The sequence below is a fragment of the Hyla sarda genome, chromosome 6 (assembly GCF_029499605.1).
Source record: "Hyla sarda isolate aHylSar1 chromosome 6, aHylSar1.hap1, whole genome shotgun sequence".
In the NCBI taxonomy this organism is placed as follows: domain Eukaryota; kingdom Metazoa; phylum Chordata; class Amphibia; order Anura; family Hylidae; genus Hyla; species Hyla sarda.
The window spans coordinates 36,517,612-36,534,221 of NC_079194.1; the positions used below are offsets into that span (position 1 = coordinate 36,517,612).

Here is a 16,610-nt window from a genome sequence, read left to right on the forward strand (position 1 = left end):
ACATTATATACAGTATATCCCATAAGTGAGTCCACCCCTCACATTATATATACAGTATCTCCCATAAGTGACTCCACCCCTCACATTATATACAGTATATCCCATAAGTGAGTCCACCCCTCACATTATATATACAGTATCTCCCATAAGTGAGTCCACCCCTCACATTATATATACAGTATATCCCATAAGTGACTCCACCCCTCACATTATATACAGTATCTCCCATAAGTGAGTCCACCCCTCACATTATATATACAGTATATCCCATAAGTGACTCCACCCCTCACATTATATACAGTATATCCCATAAGTGACTCCTCCCCTCACATTATATATACAGTATATCCCATAAGTGAGTCCACCCCTCACATTATATACAGTATATCCCATAAGTGAGTCCACCCCTCACATTATATATACAGTATCTCCCATAAGTGAGTCCACCCCTCACATTATATATACAGTATATCCCATAAGTGACTCCACCCCTCACATTATATATACAGTATATCCCATAAGTGACTCCACCCCTCACATTATATATACAGTATCTCCCATAAGTGACTCCACCCCTCACATTATATACAGTATATCCCATAAGTGAGTCCACCCCTCACATTATATACAGTATATCCCATAAGTGACTCCACCCCTCACATTATATATACAGTATATCCCATAAGTGAGTCCACCCCTCACATTATATATACAGTATCTCCCATAAGTGACTCCACCCCTCACATTATATATACAGTATCTCCCATAAGTGAGTCCACCCCTCACATTATATATACAGTATATCCCATAAGTGACTCCACCCCTCACATTATATACAGTATATCCCATAAGTGAGTCCACCCCTCACATTATATATAGTATCTCCCATAAGAGAGTCCACCCCTCACATTATATACAGTATCTCCCATAAGTGAGTCCACCCCTCACATTATATATACAGTATATCCCATAAGTGACTCCACCCCTCACATTATATATACAGTATATCCCATAAGTGAGTCCACCCCTCACATTATATACAGTATATCCCATAAGTGAGTCCACCCCTCACATTATATATACAGTATATCCCATAAGTGAGTCCACCCCTCACATTATATATACAGTATATCCCATAAATGAGTCCACCCCTCACATTATATATACAGTATATCCCATAAGTGAGTCCACCCCTCATATTATATACAGTATATCCCATAAGTGAGTCCACCCCTCACATTATATATACAGTATCTCCCATAAGTGACTCCACCCCTCACATTATATACAGTATCTCCCATAATTGAATCCACCCCTCACATTATATACAGTATCTCCCATAAGTGAGTCCACCCCTCACATTATATATACAGTATCTCCCATAAGTGACTCCACCCCTCACATTATATATACAGTATATCCCATAAGTGACTCCACCCCTCACATTATATATACAGTATATCCCATAAGTGAGTCCACCCCTCACATTATATATACAGTATATCCCATAAGTGAGTCCACCCCTCACATTATATATACAGTATCTCCCATAAGTGACTCCACCCCTCACATTATATATACAGTATCTCCCATAAGTGAGTCCACCCCTCACATAATATATACAGTATATCCCATAAGTGACTCCACCCCTCACATTATATACAGTATCTCCCATAAGTGACTCCACCCCTCACATTATATATATAGTATATCCCATAAGTGAGTCCACCCCTCACATAATATATACAGTATATCCCATAAGTGACTCCACCCCTCACATTATATATACAGTATCTCCCATAAGTGACTCCACCCCTCACATAATATATACAGTATCTCCCATAAGTGACTCCACCCCTCACATTATATATATAGTATATCCCATAAGTGAGTCCACCCCTCACATAATATATACAGTATATCCCATAAGTGACTCCACCCCTCACATTATATATACAGTATCTCCCATAAGTGAGTCCACTCCTCACAGTATATATACAGTATCTCCCATAAGTGAGTCCACACCTCACATTATATATACAGTATCTTCCATAAGTGACTCCACCCCTCACATTATATATATAGTATATCCCATAAGTGAGTCCACCCCTCATATTATATATACAGTATCTCCCATAAGGGAGTCCACCCCTCACATTATATATACAGTATATCCCATAAGTGACTCCACCCCTCACATTATATATACAGTATATCCCATAAGTGACTCCACCCCTCACATTATATATACAGTATATCCCATAAGTGAGTCCACCCCTCATATTATATATACAGTATCTCCCATAAGGGAGTCCACCCCTCACATTATATATACAGTATCTCCCATAAGTGAGTCCACCCCTCACATTATATATACAGTATATCCCATAAGTGACTCCACCCCTCACATTATATATAGTATCTCCCATAAGTGAGTCCACCCCTCACATTATATATACAGTATATCCCATAAGTGACTCCACCCCTCACATTATATATACAGTATATCCCATAAGTGAGTCCACCCCTCACATTATATATACAGTATATCCCATAAGTGAGTCCACCCCTCACATTATATATACAGTATATCCCATAAGTGAGTCCACCCCTCACATTATATATACAGTATATCCCATAAGTGAGTCAACCCCTCCAATTATATACAGTATCTCCCATAAGTGAGTCCACCCCTCACATTATATATACAGTATCTCCCATAAGTGAGTCCACCCCTCACATTTTCTATACAGTATATCCCATAAGTGAGTCCACCCCTCACATTATATACAGTATATCCCATAAGTGAGTCCACCCCTCACATTATATACAGTATCTCCCATAAGTGAGTCCACCCCTCACATTATATATACAGTATATCCCATAAGTGAGTCCACCCCTCACATTATATATACAGTATATCCCATAAGTGACTCCACCCCTCACATTATATATACAGTATATCCCATAAGTGAGTCCACCCCTCACATTATATATACAGTATATCCCATAAGTGAGTCCACCCCTCACATTATATATACAGTATATCCCATAAGTGAGTCCACCCCTCACATTATATATACAGTATATCCCATAAGTGAGTCCACCCCTCACATTATATATACAGTATCTCCTATAAGTGAGTCCACCCCTCACATTATATATACAGTATATCCCATAAGTGACTCCACCCCTCACATTATATATACAGTATATCCCATAAGTGAGTCCACCCCTCACATTATATACAGTATCTCCCATAAGTGAGTCCACCCCTCACATTATATACAGTATATCCCATAAGTGACTCCACCCCTCACATTATATACAGTATATCCCATAAGTGACTCTACCCCTCACATTATATACAGTATATCCCATAAGTGAGTCCACCCCTCACATTATATACAGTATATCCCATAAGTGAGTCCACCCCTCACATTATATACAGTATCTCCCATAAGTGAGTCCACCCCTCACATTATATATACAGTATATCCCATAAGTGAGTCCACCCCTCACATTATATACAGTATATCTCATAAGTGAGTCCACCCCTCACATTATATACAGTATATCCCATAAGTGAGTCCACCCCTCACATTATATATACAGTATATCCCATAAGTGAGTCCACCCCTCACATTATATACAGTATCTCCCATAAGTGACTCCACCCCTCACATTATATATACAGTATATCCCATAAGTGAGTCCACCCCTCACATTATATACAGTATCTCCCATAAGTGAGTCCACCCCTCACATTATATATACAGTATATCCCATAAGTGAGTCCACCCCTCACATTATATATACAGTATATCCCATAAGTGACTCCACCCCTCACATTATATATACAGTATCTCCCATAAGTGACTCCACCCCTCACATTATATATACAGTATATCCCATAAGTGACTCCACCCCTCACATGATATATACAGTATATCCCATAAGTGAGTCCACCCCTCACATTATATATACAGTATCTCCCATAAGTGAGTCCACCCCTCACATTATATATACAGTATATCCCATAAGTGAGTCCACCCCTCACATTATATATACAGTATATCCCATAAGTGACGCCACCCCTCACATTATATACAGTATCTCCCATAAGTGACTCCACCCCTCACATTATATATACAGTATCTCCCATAAGTGAGTCCACCCCTCACATTATATATACAGTATATCCTATAAGTGAGTCCACCCCTCACATTATATACAGTATCTCCCATAAGTGAGTCCACCCCTCACATTATATATACAGTATATCCTATAAGTGAGTCCACCCCTCACATTATATATACAGTATCTCCCATAAGTGAGTCCACCCCTCACATTATATATACAGTATATCCCATAAGTGACTCCACCCCTCACATTATATACAGTATCTCCCATAAGTGAGTCCACCCCTCACATTATATATACAGTATCTCCCATAAGTGAGTCCACCCCTCACATTATATATACAGTATATCCCATAAGTGAGTCCACCCCTCACATTATATACAGTATATCCCATAAGTGAGTCCACCCCTCACATTATATATACAGTATATCCCATAAGTGATTCCACCCCTCACATTATATATACAGTATCTCCCATAAGTGAGTCCACCCCTCACATTATATATACAGTATATCCCATAAGTTAGTCCACCCCTCACATTATATATACAGTATATCCCATAAGTGAGTCCACCCCTCACATTATATATACAGTATATCCCATAAGTGACTCCACCCCTCACATTATATATACAGTATATCCCATAAGTGACTCCACCCCTCACATTATATATACAGTATATCCCATAAGTGATTCCACCTCTCACATTATATATACAGTATCTCCCATAAGTGAGTCCACCCCTCACATTATATATACAGTATATCCCATAAGTGAGTCCACCCCTCACATTATATATACAGTATCTCCCATAAGTGAGTCCACCCCTCACATTATATATACAGTATATCCCATAAGTGAGTCCACCCCTCACATTATATATACAGTATATCCCATAAGTGACGCCACCCCTCACATTATATACAGTATCTCCCATAAGTGACTCCACCCCTCACATTATATATACAGTATCTCCCATAAGTGAGTCCACCCCTCACATTATATATACAGTATATCCCATAAGTGAGTCCACCCCTCACATTATATATACAGTATATCCCATAAGTGACTCCACCCCTCACATTATATATACAGTATATCCCATAAGTGAGTCCACCCCTCACATTATATATACAGTATATCCCATAAGTGAGTCCACCCCTCACATTATATATAGTATATACCATAAGTGACTCCACCCCTCACATTATATACAGTATATCCCATAAGTGAGTCCACCCCTCACATTATATATACAGTATATCCCATAAGTGAGTCCACCCCTCACATTATATATACAGTATATCCCATAAGTGACTCCACCCCTCACATTATATATACAGTATATCCCATAAGTGAGTCCACCCCTCACATTATATATACAGTATATCCCATAAGTGATTCCACCCCTCACATTATATATACAGTATATCCCATAAGTGAGTCCACCCCTCACATTATATATACAGTATATCCCATAAGTGAGTCCACCCCTCACATTATATATACAGTATATCCCATAAGTGACTCCACCCCTCACATTATATATACAGTATATCCCATAAGTGATTCCACCTCTCACATTATATATACAGTATATCCCATAAGTGAGTCCACCCCTCACATTATATATACAGTATATCCCATAAGTGAGTCCACCCCTCACATTATATATACAGTATATCCCATAAGTGACTCCACCCCTCACATTATATATACAGTATATCCCATAAGTGAGTCCACCCCTCACATTATATATACAGTATCTCCCATAAGTGAGTCCATCCCTCACATTATATATACAGTATATCCCATAAGTGAGTCCACCCTCACATTATATATACAGTATCTCCCATAAGTGAGTCCACCCCTCACATTATATATACAGTATCTCCCATAAGCGAGTCCACCCCTCACATTATATATACAGTATATCCCATAAGCGAGTCCACCCCTCACATTATATATACAGTATATCCCATAAGTGAATCCACCCCTCACATTATATATACAGTATCTCCCATAAGTGAGTCCACCCCTCACATTATATGTACAGTATCTCCTATAAGTGAGTCCACCCCTCACATTATATATACAGTATATCCCATAAGTGAGTCCACCCCTCACATTATATATAGTATCTCCCATAAGTGAGTCCACCCCTCACATTATATACAGTATCTCCCATAAGTGACTCCACCCCTCACATTATATATACAGTATATCCCATAAGTGACTCCACCCCTCACATTATATACAGTATATCCCATAAGTGAGTCCACCCCTCACATTATATATACAGTATATCCCATAAGTGACTCCACCCCTCACATTATATATATAGTATCTCCCATAAGTGACTCCACCCCTCACATTATATATACAGTATCTCCCATAAGTGAGTCCATCCCCCACACTATATACAGTATCTCCCATAAGTGAGTCCACCCCTCACATTATATATACAGTATATCCCATAAGTGACTCCACCCCTCACATTATATATACAGTATCTCCCATAAGTGAGTCCACCCCTCACATTATATATACAGTATCTCCCATAAGTGAGTCCACCCCTCACATTATATATACAGTATATCCCATAAGTGAGTCCACCCCTCACATTATATACAGTATCTCCCATAAGTGAGTCCACCCCTCACATTATATATACAGTATATCCCATAAGTGAGTCCACCCCTCACATTATATATACAGTATATCCCATAAGTGAGTCCACCCCTCACATTATATATACAGTATATCCCATAAGTGAGTCCACCCCTCATATTATATATATAGTATCTCCCATAAGTGAGTCCACCCCTCACATTATATATACAGTATCTCCCATAAGTGAGTCCACCCCTCACATTATATATAGTATCTCCCATAAGTGAGTCCACCCCTCATATTATATATATAGTATCTCCCATAAGTGAGTCCACCCCTCACATTATATACAGTATATCCCATAAGTGAGTCCACCCCTCACATTATATATACAGTATCTCCCATAAGTGAGTCCACCCCTCACATTATATATACAGTATCTCCCATAAGTGAGTCCACCCCTCACATTATATATAGTATCTCCCATAAGTGAGTCCACCCCTCACATTATATACAGTATCTCCCATAAGTGACTCCACCCCTCACATTATATACAGTATATCCCATAAGTGAGTCCACCCCTCACATTATATATACAGTATATCCCATAAGTGAGTCCACCCCTCACATTATATATACAGTATCTCCCATAAGTGAGTCCACCCCTCACATTATATATACAGTATATCCCATAAGTGACTCCACCCCTCACATTATATATACAGTATCTCCCATAAGTGACTCCACCCCTCACATTATATATACAGTATCTCCCATAAGTGAGTCCACCCCTCACATTATATATACAGTATCTCCCATAAGTGACTCCACCCCTCACATTATATATACAGTATCTCCCATAAGTGACTCCACCCCTCACATTATATACAGTATATCCCATAAGTGACTCCACCCCTCACATTATATATACAGTATATCCCATAAGTGAGTCCACCCCTCACATTATATATACAGTATATCCCATAAGTGAGTCCACCCCTCACATTATATATACAGTATATCCCATAAGTGACTCCACCCCTCACATTATATATACAGTATATCCCATAAGTGAGTCCACCCCTCACATTATATATACAGTATCTCCCATAAGTGAGTCCACCCCTCACATTATATACAGTATCTCCCATAGGTGAGTCCACCCCTCACATTATATATACAGTATCTCCCATAAGTGACTCCACCCCTCACATTATATATACAGTATATCCCATAAGTGAGTCCACCCCTCACATTATATATACAGTATATCCCATAAGTGACTCCACCCCTCACATTATATACAGTATATCCCATAAGTGAGTCCACCCCTCACATTATATATACAGTATCTCCCATAAGTGAGTCCACCCCTCACATTATATATACAGTATCTCCCATAAGTGAGTCCACCCCTCACATTATATATTGTATCTCCCATAAGTGAGTCCACCCCTCACATTATATATACAGTTTCTTCCATAAGTGAGTCCACCCCTCACATTATATATACAGTATATCCCATAAGTGAGTCCACCCCTCACATTATATATACAGTATATCCCATAAGTGAGTCCACCCCTCACATTATATATACACTATCTCCCATAAGTGAGTCCACCCCTCACATTATATATACAGTATATCCCATAAGTGAGTCCACCCCTCACATTATATATACAGTATATCCCATAAGTGAGTCCACCCCTCACATTATATATACAGTATCTCCCATAAGTGACTCCACCCCTTACATTATATATACAGTATCTCCCATAAGTGAGTCCACCCCTCACATTATATACAGTATATCCCATAAGTGAGTTCACCCCTCACATTATATATAGTATCTTCCATAAGTGAGTCCACCCCTCACATTATATATAGTATCTCCCATAAGTGAGTCCACCCCTCACATTATATATACAGTATCTTCCATAAGTGAGTCCACCCCTCACATTATATATACAGTATCTTCCATAAGTGAGTCCACCCCTCACATTATATACAGTATATCCCATAAGTGAGTTCACCCCTCACATTATATATAGTATCTTCCATAAGTGAGTCCACCCCTCACATTATATATAGTATCTCCCATAAGTGAGTCCACCCCTCACATTATATACAGTATCTCCCATAAGTGAGTTCACCCCTCACATTATATATAGTATCTCCCATAAGTGATTCCACCCCTCACATTATATATACAGTATATCCCATAAGTGAGTCCACCCCTCACATTATATATACAGTATCTCCCATAAGTGAGTCCACCCCTCACAATATATATACAGTATATCCCATAAGTGAGTCCACCCCTCACATTATATATACAGTATATCCCATAAGTGACTCCACCCCTCACATTATATATACAGTATATCCCATAAGTGAGTCCACCCCTCACATTATATATACAGTATCTCCCATAAGTGACTCCACCCCTCACATTATATATACAGTATCTTCCATAAGTGAGTCCACCCCTCACATTATATATACAGTATCTTCCATAAGTGAGTCCACCCCTCACATTATATACAGTATATCCCATAAGTGAGTTCACCCCTCACATTATATATAGTATCTTCCATAAGTGAGTCCACCCCTCACATTATATATAGTATCTCCCATAAGTGAGTCCACCCCTCACATTATATACAGTATCTCCCATAAGTGAGTTCACCCCTCACATTATATATAGTATCTCCCGTAAGTGAGTCCACCCCTCACATTATATATACAGTATCTCCCATAAGTGAGTCCACCCCTCACAATATATATACAGTATATCCCATAAGTGAGTCCACCCCTCACATTATATATACAGTATATCCCATAAGTGACTCCACCCCTCACATTATATATACAGTATATCCCATAAGTGAGTCCACCCCTCACATTATATATACAGTATCTCCCATAAGTGACTCCACCCCTCACATTATATATACAGTATCTTCCATAAGTGAGTCCACCCCTCACATTATATACAGTATCTCCCATAAGTGAGTCCACCCCTCACATTATATATAGTATCTCCCATAAGTGAGTCCACCCCTCACATTATATATACAGTATATCCCATAAGTGAGTCCACCCCTCACATTATATACAGTATCTCCCATAAGTGAGTCCACCCCTCACATTATATATACAGTATATCCCATAAGTGAGTCCACCCCTCACATTATATATAGTATCTTCCATAAGTGAGTCCACCCCTCACATTATATACAGTATATCCCATAAGTGAGTCCACCCCTCACATTATATATACAGTATATCCCATAAGTGAGTCCACCCCTCACATTATATATATAGTATATCCCATAAGTGAGTCCACCCCTCACATTATATATACAGTATATCCCATAAGTGAGTCCACCCCTCACATTATATATACAGTATCTCCCATAAGTGAGTCCACCCCTCACATTATATATACAGTATATCCCATAAGTGAGTCCACCCCTTACATTATATATACAGTATATCCCATAAGTGACTCCACCCCTCACATTATATATACAGTATCTCCCATAAGTGAGTCCACCCCTCACATTATATATACAGTATATCCCATAAGTGAGTCCACCCCTCACATTATATATACAGTATCTCCCATAAGTGACTCCACCCCTTACATTATATATACAGTATCTCCCATAAGTGAGTCCACCCCTCACATTATATATTGTATCTCCCATAAGTGACTCCACCCCTCACATTATATACAGTATATCCCATAAGTGAGTCCACCCCTCACATTATATACAGTATCTCCCATAAGTGAGTTCACCCCTCACATTATATATACAGTATCTCCCATAAGTGAGTCCACCCCTCACATTATATACAGTATCTCCCATAAGTGAGTCCACCCCTCACATTATATACAGTATATCCCATAAGTGACTCCACCCCTCACATTATATATACAGTATATCCCATAAGTGAGTTCACCCCTCACATTATATATAGTATCTTCCATAAGTGAGTCCACCCCTCACATTATATATAGTATCTCCCATAAGTGAGTCCACCCCTCACATTATATACAGTATCTCCCATAAGTGAGTTCACCCCTCACATTATATATTGTATCTCCCATAAGTGACTCCACCCCTCACATTATATACAGTATATCCCATAAGTGAGTCCACCCCTCACATTATATACAGTATCTCCCATAAGTGAGTTCACCCCTCACATTATATATACAGTATCTCCCATAAGTGAGTCCACCCCTCACATTATATACAGTATCTCCCATAAGTGAGTCCACCCCTCACATTATATACAGTATATCCCATAAGTGACTCCACCCCTCACATTATATATACAGTATATCCCATAAGTGAGTTCACCCCTCACATTATATATAGTATCTTCCATAAGTGAGTCCACCCCTCACATTATATACAGTATCTCCCGTAAGTGAGTCCACCCCTCACATTATATATACAGTATATCCCATAAGTGAGTCCACCCCTCACATTATATATACAGTATCTCCCATAAGTGAGTCCACCCCTCACATTATATATACAGTATCTCCCATAAGTGACTCCACCCCTCACATTATATATACAGTATATCCCATAAGTGAGTCCACCCCTCACATTATATATACAGTATATCCCATAAGTGACTCCACCCCTCACATTATATATACAGTATATCCCATAAGTGAGTCCACCCCTCACATTATATATACAGTATCTCCCATAAGTGACTCCACCCCTCACATTATATATACAGTATCTTCCATAATTGAGTCCACCCCTCACATTATATACAGTATCTCCCATAAGTGAGTCCACCCCTCACATTATATACAGTATCTCCCATAAGTGAGTCCACCCCTCATATTATATATACAGTATATCCCATAAGTGACTCCACCCCTCACATTATATATACAGTATATCCCATAAGTGAGTCCACCCCTCACATTATATATACAGTATATCCCATAAGTGAGTCCACCCCTCACATTATATATACAGTATATCCCATAAGTGAGTCCACCCCTCACATTATATATACAGTATATCCCATAAGTGAGTCCACCCCTCACATTATATATACAGTATCTCCCATAAGTGACTCCACCCCTCACATTATATATACAGTATCTTCCATAAGTGAGTCCACCCCTCACATTATATATAGTATCTCCCATAAGTGAGTCCACCCCTCACATTATATATACAGTATATCCCATAAGTGAGTCCACCCCTCACATTATATACAGTATCTCCCATAAGTGAGTCCACCCCTCACATTATATATACAGTATATCCCATAAGTGAGTCCACCCCTCACATTATATATAGTATCTTCCATAAGTGAGTCCACCCCTCACATTATATATAGTATATCCCATAAGTGAGTCCACCCCTCACATTATATATACAGTATCTCCCATAAGTGAGTCCACCCCTCACATTATATATACAGTATCTCCCATAAGTGAGTCCACCCCTCACATTATATATACAGTATATCCCATAAGTGAGTCCACCCCTCACATTATATACAGTATCTCCCATAAGTGAGTCCACCCCTCACATTATATATACAGTATATCCCATAAGTGAGTCCACCCCTCACATTATATACAGTATCTCCCATAAGTGAGTCCACCCCTCACATTATATATACAGTATATCCCATAAGTGACTCCACCCCTCACATTATATACAGTATCTTCCATAAGTGAGTCCACCCCTCACATTATATATAGTATCTTCCATAAGTGAGTCCACCCCTCACATTATATATAGTATCTCCCATAAGTGAGTCCACCCCTCACATTATATATACAGTATATCCCATAAGTGAGTCCACCCCTCACATTATATATACAGTATATCCCATAAGTGACTCCACCCCTCACATTATATACAGTATCTCCCATAAGTGAGTCCACCCCTCACATTATATACAGTATCTCCCATAAGTGAGTCCACCCCTCACATTATATATACAGTATATCCCATAAGTGAGTCCACCCCTCACATTATATATACAGTATCTCCCATAAGTGAGTCCACCCCTCACATTATATATACAGTATCTCCCATAAGTGACTCCACCCCTCACATTATATACAGTATCTCCCATAAGTGACTCCACCCCTCACATTATATATACAGTATATCCCATAAGTGAGTCCACCCCTCACATTATATATACAGTATATCCCATAAGTGAGTCCACCCCTCACATTATATATACAGTATATCCCATAAGTGAGTCCACCCCTCACATTATATATACAGTATATCCCATAAGTGACTCCACCCCTCACATTATATATACAGTATCTTCCATAAGTGAGTCCACCCCTCACATTATATATAGTATCTCCCATAAGTGAGTCCACCCCTCACATTATATACAGTATATCCCATAAGTGAGTTCACCCCTCACATTATATATAGTATCTCCCATAAGTGAGTCCACCCCTCACATTATATACAGTATCTCCCATAAGTGAGTCCATTCTATTCACATCACTGGCAGGCCGGAGTATAGTGCAGAGATGCGAGCGCTGTATAGAGCCGCTCCAAATCTTTGCAATAGATAGGACGATCGCATCCAGTTTCAGGAGTGACACCTGCTGTGATCTGTCTATTAGTACAGGTACTACAGCTCCGATCATGGAACAGTCTGTTCCATGCTGGGAGTAGTAGTACTACCCAAAAAATTGAGAAAATAAAGTGAAACACACACACCCACTTTATTAAACACAATATTGAATAACATTACTAATAAATACATACAATACATTACAAATAAAAAATTCATTATAAAAAATATATTACTTTTACATTTAAATGGCCCCTTTCTACATTTTTATTATTGTCGGCTACATTTTTAGGTTCCTGCCCACCCACATAAATTGATCCCTGTTTAAAAATTAACATTAACATTTATTTGTTTTTGGTGGCTTTATAATTTTTTTATACACCCAAGAATGGAGTCTACATTTTAGGCTCCTTTCACACTATGAGTAATCATCCGTTATTAAACATCCATTTTCTGTACTGTATAATTAAAAAAACGGATGTATAATAACGGATGAAATCACGGGTGCTAACGGCTGAATAATGTCCGTACCCGACGGAGATGAGCAGCAGAGAATAGACATGTCCCGGCAGTGAGCTGATGGCGCTAGAAGCAGGGCAGCAGTGGAGAGATGTTGGGCGGCAGCGGTGAATGAATGAAGCCTTCTTGTGGGACATGTCGGCTTCATTCACCGCTGCCGGTTCCTGACATGTCCCGCTGCTGCACTGCTCCAAGAAGATGAGGAGCAGGCAGCGGGAGGAAGGAAAATAAGGACACTGGGGGGGGGGGGGGATAAGCACACTGGGGCCAATTAATTATTATAAACACACTTAGGCCAATTAATTATTATAAATATGCATGGGGGGCACACATTTGGGGATCAAATTAGTAGTTTAAAAACCCCTCCAGGAGCCCTGAATGGCTCCTCAGTGGCGGTCATTCAGGGCTCCTGGCGGGGAATTTAAAAGTGAAAGTAAAAATATACCGTACATCGCAGCGGAGCAGAGCATGCCGCCCACTCCCCTGTTTAAAAACTTCTGATCGCATCAGGTGTCAGAAGTGAGACCCAGTGCAATCATTCCCTCAGCCCCTGCACTACAACCCCCATCATGGAACAGAGTCTGTTCCATAATGGAGATAGTAGTACAAACACTAATGTAGCCTCCCCAGCCACCGGCAGACTCCCACAGCCCGGGAACTACTACTCCCATCATGGAAACAAGTCTGTTCCATGATGGGAGTAGTAGTAGTCACGGCTGCGGGAGTCTGTAGGCAGAGGTGTTAAAACGGCCATAAAATAACGGTACATGACGGATGTTATAACGGATGAATACTCATAATGTAAAACCAGCCTTATAAAATGTAGACTCCAATCTTATAAAAAAAATGTTAATGTTAATTTTTTAACAGAGATCAATTTATGTGGGTGGGCAGGGACCAAAAAATGTAGCCGACAATAATAAAAATGTAAAAAGGGGCCATTTAAATGTAAAAATAATATATTTTTTATAATTAATGTTTAAATTTTTTTTATTAGTAATGTATTTTAATATTGTGTTTAATAAAGTGTGTGTATGTGTGTTTCACTTTATTTTCTCTATTTTTTAGGTATTACCACTACTCCCAGCATGGAACAGACTGTTTCATGATGGGAACGGTAGTACCTGTACTAATAGACAGATCACAGCAAGTATCACTCCTGAAACTGGATGTGATTGCCCTATCTATTGCAGAGATGGAGCGGCTTTCTCCTGCGCTCGCATCTCTGCACTATACTCCGGGCGGCCAGTGATGTGAATAGAATTCACATCACTTATTCATATTTCCTGCAGAGAGCTGTGATTGGCCAGATGGTTCCAGCCACTCACAGCTCTCTGCAGGAAATATGAATAATAGGTATGTATACGGCATATACTCACAATACAGTGGGACCAGAGAAAAGCGTCCGCCCGCCCGCATCTATACTTTATACAGGACGATCATATCGGGTGTCAGAAGTGACACTCACCAAGATCTGTCTATTAATGCAGGTACTACAGCTCCCAGCATGGAGCAGAGTGTGCTCCATGTTGGGAGCAGTAATACCTGCAGTTAAGGACAGATCACAGCAGCTATCACTCCTGACACAGCGGGTGTCAGGAATGAAACCCGGGGTGATCTGTCTATTAGCACAGGTACTGCAGCTCCCTTCATGGAATAGTCTGTTCAATGCTGGGAGTAGTAGTACTACCTAAAAAATGTAAAAAAAAAATAGAGAAAAAAAAGTGAAACAAACACGCACTTTATTAAACACATCATTAAAATACATTGCTAATAAACATTTGCCAACAATTTATTCAGATCAAATCAAATTTCAGATCAAATCGAATCGGCCGAATCAAATTTTTCAAAAACTCGCTCATCTCTAGTAGTGAGTGCACAGCCTGTATAACAGTGTTTAATGTTGTGTCCCCTCAAAATATCTCAACACACAACCAGTAATATCTAAACCCTGGCAACAAAAGTGAGTACACTACTTTTAGTGTAAATGTCCAACTTGGGCCAAAAGTGTCCATGAAGACATCACAGAGCTGGTGGATATTAGACACCTTGCTCTCTCCCACATTCCGTTTGATGATTCCCCACAGATGCTCAATGGAGTTTAGGTCTGGAGATATGATTGGCCAGTCCATCACATTTACCCTCAGCTTCTTTAGCAAGGCAGTGGTGGTCTTGAAGATGTGTTTGGAGTTATTATGATGTCCAAAAACTTCCCTACGGCCCAGTCTCTGAACTAATGGGATCATGCTCTGCTTCAGTATGCCACAGTACAAGTTGTCAGTCATTTGTCCCTCAGTGATCTGTAGCTCCCCAGTGCCAGCAGCACTCATGAGGCCCAGACCATCACACTCCACTACCATGCTTGACTGTAGGCTAGACACACTTGCCTTCGTACTTCTCACCTGGTCGCCCCCACACACGCTTGACACCATCTGAACCAAATAAGTTTATCTTGGTCTCATCGGACCACAGGACATGGTTCCAGTAATCCATGTCATTAGTCTGCTTGTCTTTAGCAAACTGCAGGTTTTCTTGTGCTTCATCTTTAGAAAAGGCTTCCATCTGCGACTACAGCCATGCCGACCAATTTGATGCAGTTCATGGTCTGAGCACTGGCAGGCTGACCTCCTCTCCTTCAACCTCTGCAGCAATGCTGGCAGCACTGGTGTGGGAGTTGTAGTTTTGCAATGGCTAGAGACACACTGTTTGGAAAACACTGCTCTATGCATCT

The 16,610-nt window shown here is 39.9% G+C and overlaps 1 protein-coding gene across 2 annotated transcripts in view; it reads left to right on the forward strand.

Annotated features, from left to right (window-relative positions):
* HENMT1 (HEN methyltransferase 1) overlaps positions 1–16,610 on the forward strand; it is a 49,051-nt gene that overhangs the window by 25,861 nt on the left and 6,580 nt on the right. The window lies entirely within an intron of this gene.